This window comes from Bos taurus, chromosome X, assembly GCF_002263795.3.
Source record: "Bos taurus isolate L1 Dominette 01449 registration number 42190680 breed Hereford chromosome X, ARS-UCD2.0, whole genome shotgun sequence".
Lineage (NCBI taxonomy): Eukaryota > Metazoa > Chordata > Mammalia > Artiodactyla > Bovidae > Bos > Bos taurus.
Window position 1 is genome coordinate 137,070,553 of NC_037357.1, and position 7,047 is coordinate 137,077,599.

Genomic DNA, 7,047 nt, shown 5'->3' on the forward strand with positions numbered 1-7,047 from the left:
TAGCCAGCCTCACAGAGAAGACCGAAATAAAAAAAATAAGAAATGAAAGAGGAGAAATCACAACTGATAACCACAAAAATACAAGAATCATGAGAGAAAACTATGCACAATTATATGCCAACAAATTGGACAACCTAGAAGAGATGGGCCGGAGAAGGCAATGGCGCCCCACTCCAGTACTCTTGCCTGGAAAATCCCATGGACAGAGGAGCCTGGTAGGCTGCAGTCCATGGGGTCGCTAAGGGTTGGACACGACTGAGCGACTTCACTTTCACTTTTCACTTTCATGCATTGGAAAAGGAAATGGCAACCCACTCAAGTGTTCTTGCCTGGAGAATCCCAGGGACGGGAGAGCCTGGTGGGGCTGCCGTCTATGGGGTCACACAGAGTCGGACACGACTGAATCGACTTAGCAGCAGCAGCAGCAGAAAATACGGGCAAGCTTCTGGAAACATACATACAGCCCAGCAAAACTGAATCAAAAAGAAATAATTTGAAAAGACCGATCACAAGATAGAAGTGAAAAAGAATCCATCAAACAAACAAAAAAAACTCCCAGCACATGAAAGTCCAGAACCAGATGGCCTCACAGGCCAATTCTATCAAACATGAAAAAAACTTGTACCGATCTTTCTCAAACTCTTCCTAAAGAATAAATAGGAGGAAACAGTCCCAAAGTCATTTTATGAAGCCACCATCACCCTGATACCAAAACAAGACAAAGACGGTACCAAAATAGGAAATTACAGGCCGGTATCTTTGATGAAAACAGAAGCAAAAATTCTCAAGAAAATATGAGGAATCCAAATCCAGCAACACAATAAAACGATCATGCGCTGTGACCCAGTGAGATTCATCCCAAGTTGACAAGGATGGTTCAGCATACGGAAATCAACTGACGTGATACACCACAATAAGGAAAGAAGAGACCAAAACCACACGATCATCTCCATAGACGCAGAAAAACCATTTGATAAAATTTAACCTCCATTTATTATTAAAAAAAAAGCTCTTATGAAAGTGTTACAGAGGGAACATGTCACACACATATGTGGGCACAATGACTTCAGTCGTGTCTGGCTCTTTGAGACCGCGTGGACTGTAGCCCACCAGGCTCCTCTGTCCATGGGATTCTCCAGGCAAGAATACAGGACTGGGTTACCATTTCCTCCTCCAGGGGATCTTCCCAAACCAGGGATTGAACTGGAGTCTCCTGCATTGGCAGGTGGATTCTTTACCATTAGCACCAGCTGGGAAGCCCTGAGGGAATATATCTGAACATAATAAAAGCTATTTATGACAAACCCATAACCAGTATAATACTTAGTGGTTAAAAAATTTTTTTTTCCCTTTAAAATCTGGAACAAGACAAGGGTGCCCACTTTCATCATTTGTATTCATTATAGTATTGGAAGTCCCTAGCCACAGCAATCGGACAAGGAAAAGAGATAAAAAGTATCCAAATTGGAAGGGAAGAGGTAAAATTGTGATTATAAATAGATAATAGGATACTATATATTGTTGTTTGGTCCCTAAGTTGTGTTTGATTTTTTCTGATACTATATTTAGAAAACCTTAAGGACTCCAGATAAAAGCTAGTCTAATCGATAAATGAGTTCAGCGGCGTTGCAGGATACAAGATTAACATACAGAAATCAGTTGCATTTCTTTATATTAACAATGAAATATCAGAAATGGAATGTAAGAAAAGCAATCTCTATTAGAATTGCATCCAGAAAAAAAAAAAAAAAAAACCGACTTCTAAATAAACCTGACCAAGGAGATGAAAGAGTTATATGCTAAGAACTATAAAACCTTAGTAGAGGAAACTGCAGATGATTCAAAGAAATGGAAAGATATCCCAAGTCCTTGCATTGCAAAATTTAAAACTGTTAACACATTATTGACCAGAGATGTTGTAATACGGATTTCGTTACCTGAATGTTATTGACCAGAGACGTATAAATACATCTTTAGAGAGTGATACAGTTAACATCATGGTGTGAAGTTGTTAGAGCTTAAATTGATCAAGAGTTCTTTATACACTTTATGATTCTCACCGTCATTCACATTTTGCTCCATTAGATCTCTGGGTCCAACCTTAGGTTATAAACCTAAGTTTATTACCATAAAATTTTCAAAAATGACACATTGCAAAATTTCTTTCTTCTGAAAGAGCCACCTACAAAGACCCACCTTGTCGAGCATCAGGTGAAATAAAAGAACATATTGTAGAGGAAATAATATGATAGACGTTCCCTTCTCCAGGAGATCTTTCCAACCCAGGTCTCCCACATTGCAGGGAGATTCTGAGCCACCAGGGAAGACCAAGAATACTGCAGTGGGCAGCTTATCCTTTCTCCATGGGATATTCCCGACCCAGGAATCAAACTGGGGTCTCCTGCATTGCAGGCAGATTCTTTACCAACTGAGCTATCAGGGAAGACCCGAACTACCCCCACCCCCCCAAAAAAATGCCACCAGAAAGTGCAGAGTCTGTGTCTATGGGGAAAGGAAAGTGAAACATAGTGTGTTTTTTATAGACGCTCTCATCGCCTGCATCTGGGTCATGAAGATCATTTTTGTATAGTTCTTCTCTGTACTCTTGCCACCTCTTCTTAACATATTCTGATTCTGTTAGGTCCAAACCATTTCTGTCCTTTATTGTGTCCATCTTTGCATGAAATATTTCCTTGGTATCTCTAATTTTCTTGAAGAGATCTCTAGTCTTTCCCATTCTATTGTTTTCCTGTATTTCTTTGCATTGATCACTGAGGAGGGCTTTTTTAATCTCCCCTTGCTGTTCTTTGGAACTTTGCACGATGGTGTGATCACTCACCTAGAGCCAGACACCCTGGAATGTGAAGTCAAGTGGGCCTTAGGAAACATCACTATGAACAAAGCTAGTGGAGGTGATGGAATTCCAGTTGAGCTATTTCAAATCCTAAAGGATCATGCTGTGAAAGTGCTGCACTCAATATGCCAGAAAATTTGGGAAACTCAGCAGTGGCCACACGACTTAAAAATGTCAGTTTTCATTCCAATCCCAAAGAAAGGCAATGCCAAAGAATGTTCAAACTACTGCACAATTGCACTCATCTCATATGCTAGCAAAGTAATACTCACAGTTCTCCAAGCCAGGCTTCAGCAACACATGAACCGTGAACTTCCTGATGTTCAAGCTGGATTTAAAAAAGGCAGAGGAACCAGAGATCAAATTGTCAACATCCATTGGATCATCACAAAAGCAAGAAAGTTCCAGAAAAACATCTACTTCTGCTTTATTGACTGTGTCAAAGCCTTTGACTGTTTGGATCACAATAAACTGGAAAATTCTGAAAGAGATGGGAATACCAGACCACCTGACCTGCCTCTTGAGAAACCTATATGCAGGTCAGGAAGCAACATTTAGAACTGGACATGGAACAACAGACTGGTGCCAAATAGGAAAAGGGGTATGTCAAGGCTGTATATTGTCACCCTGTTTATTTAACTTATATGCAGAGTACATCATGAGAAATTCCGGGCTGGAAGAAGCACAAGCTGGAATCAAGATTGCTGGGAGAAATATCAGTTACCTCAGATATGCAGATGACACCACCCTTATGGCAGAAAGTGAAGAGAAACTCAAAAGCCTCTTGATGAAAGTGAAAGAGGAGAGTGAAACAGTTGGCTTAAAGCTCAACATTCAGAAAACTAAGATCATGGCATCCGGTCCCATCACTTCATGGGAAATAGATGGGGAAACAGTGGCTGACTTTATTTTTCTGGGCTCCAAAATCACTACAGATGGTGACTGCAGCCATGAAATTGAAAGACGCTTGCTCCTTGGAAGAAAATCTATGACCAACCTAGACAGTATATTTAAAACAGAGACATTACTTTGTCAAGAAAGGTCCATCCATCAAGGCTATGGTTTTTCCAGTGGTCATGTATAGATGTGAGAGTTAGACTCTAAAGAAAGCTGAGCACCAAAGAATTGATGCTTTTGAACTATGGTGTTGGAGAAGACTCTTGAGAATCCCTTGGACTGCAAGGAGATCCAACCAGTCCATCCTAAAAGAGATCAGTCCTGAGTGTTCATTGAAAGGACTGAAGCTGAAACTCCAATACTTTGGCCACCTGATGCGAAGAGCTAACTCATTTGAAAAGACCCTGATACTGGGAAAGATTGAAGGCAGGAGGAGAAGGGGGCGACGGAGGATGAGATGTTTGGATGGCATCACCGACTCGATGGACATGAATTTGGGTGAACTCCGGGAGCTGGTGATGGACAGGGAGGCCTGGCGTGCTGCGATTCATGGGGTTGCAAAGACTTGGATACGACTGAGCAACTGAACTGAACTGATGTGCATAATTGTACTTAACAAGAGCAGTTGTGGTGCAGTTTTCATTCTTTTTGCATGTGACATTTGCATCTCTGTGTTTCCATATTTGAAGCCAGCAAAATCTCATTTACGGTTTCCCAGGTAGCGCTAAGTGGTAAAGAATCCACCTGAAGATGCAGGGGACTTAAGAGACATGGTTCGATCTCTGCATCGGGAGGATCCCCTGGAGAAGGGAATGGCAACCCACTCCAGTACTCTCGCCTGGAGAATCCCATGGAGAGAGGAGCCTGGTGGGTTACAGCCCATGGGGTTGCAACGAGTCGGACATGACTGAAGCAACTTAGCACACAGCATGCAAACCTCATTTAACTTTGACAGTTCCAGAAAGTGCAGGACTTTTGAAGGAGGAAACAGACAGAACAGGCAGCCTCTTGAAAGCAGGACTCCATCTTGGACTGGACTGTGGACTTTGAACTGTATGCCCAGTATCTATGGAAATGACGTACCAACTGGAAAACCAGGCCCCCTGGATGGAAGAGACCCAGGGCTCGTCCCTAGGCTCTCTGGTGCAAGAGACCCAGGGCTCGTCCCTAGGCTCTCTGGTGCCTAAAAGAATACCCCAATTATCTGTGTAACCGAATAGAATCATAAATTCTATGATGCTATTTGGAGTATGACCACAGGCCTATTGATAATTGTCCACTGTTAACTACCTAGGCTTAAGGCATATGAATCCTGGGTTAACTTTGATTGCATCTTTCTTTTCCTTTGTTCAGACTAGTTTCAGGGAATTTGGGGAGGTGGGTTTGGGCACGTACACTTAGGATATATAAGGTTTTCAGAAAAACTGGTTGGGGTCCTTGGCTAAGAGGAGACTCTGCCTTGGGCCCGCTGGTGTAATACTGCACTCCACGATCTGCATCTGAATGAGTTTGTTTCCCAGAATGCGGGGCTACAACACTTTGACCCCTGATGATACAGGCACCTAGGCGGTCCTGTTTTTATAGTTTGTAAACCACCAGCAACATATACTTTCTGAATCTGAGCTCTCAAAGGAGCCCGTAGTACACTTTCCAATTATTAGTTGATATCCAAATTCTGCATTTGTCCCCAAAGATACCAGGTGTCTTGTAGCATTTACTCAGCTTAGGTGAGAATGTTTTATCTTGCAACTTCCAATATCCTGGAAATCAAAGAATATAGAGCCAAGTTTCAATGTGGTGCATTTGGGACTTCCCTGGTGGTCAGTCCAGTGGCTAAGACTTCACCTTCCAAGGCAGGGGATGTGGGTTCTATCCCCGGTTGGGGAACAAAGATCCCACATGCCTTGCATCCCAAAATCTAAAGCATCAAACAGAAGCAATATTGTAATGAATTCCACAAAGGCTTTAAAAAAAAATGGCCCACCCCAATATGGTGGATTTGTTATTTTTAATTCAGAAATGTCTACAAGTTATACATGGCTATCATATTTTTCCCCCCTGAAAATCCATGTGCCCACGAGTCATAATTTGTAAAAGATTAAATACACCTTGGTTCTGTTCTTTAAATCAAATTATGATTGATAAATCTGAAGTTAGACAATTAAGTAAAATTATGATTGATAAATTTGAAGTTGGCTCAGTATTCAACTTCCTCTCTCTGCAGAGGTGGAGGCAGACTAACTGCCTTATAAAATTCTCACAGAATCTGAAAGATACATTGTCACTGAAAATATAAAAAAAAAAAAAAAAACACTGAATATTTTTAAACTGGGTATTAGAAGTACATTAATGTATATGTATTTTCCTAATTATTTGACTCTTTGTTATGCAATCATGTGTGTGGTAGTTGCACGGTTGTGTCCAACTCTTTGTGACCCCCCTGAACTGTAGCCCACCAGGCTCCTCTGTCCCTGGGATTTTCTAGGCAAGAGTACTGGAGTGGGTGGCCATTTCCTCCTCCAGGGGATCTTCCAGACCCAGGGATCGAACCCAGGTGTCTTGCATTGACAGGCAGATTCTTTACCACTGAGTCACCAGGGAAGCCCTTGTTATACATAAATTGAGCCAAGTCTTTTAAACTCCAGTAGAGTACACTATCGGAGAAGGCAGTGGCACCCCACTCCAGCACTCTTGCCTGGAAAATCCCATGAACAGAGGAGCCTGGTGGGCTTCAGTCCATGGGGTCACGAAGAGTCGGACACGACTGAGTGACTTCCCTTTCACTTTTCACTTTCCTGCATTGGAGAAGGAAATGGCAACGCACTCCAGTGTCCTTGCCTGGAGAATCCCAGGGACGGTGGAGCCTGGTGGGCTGCTGTCTATGGGGTCTCACAGAGTCGGACACGACTGAAGCAACTTAGCAGCAGCAGCAGTAGCAGCAGCGTACACTATTATATGCAGGAAAATACTCAAATTTACTTATTTATAGCTCCTGCTGGCTCTAACTCATTTCCATTTTTTTTCTTTTACAACAATACAGCCAAAAAACACACTGTCAATGCATTTTTTTGTGTGTACATATGTAAGCTTTTATGGTGTATTTTTTTAAAATGCTCTTTATAAGCATTAAGCTCAGCTGTTGTCAGCAAAACTGTACTTTCCCTAATTTATATACTGGAATCTTTGGGGTAGTATCTAAATTCTAAAATCACATGGTCAGCAAGCAGAAAAGTTGAGATCAAAACCAAATTCTATCCAAAAAGAAAAAAAAAAAAACCCAGCAATTACATATGTCC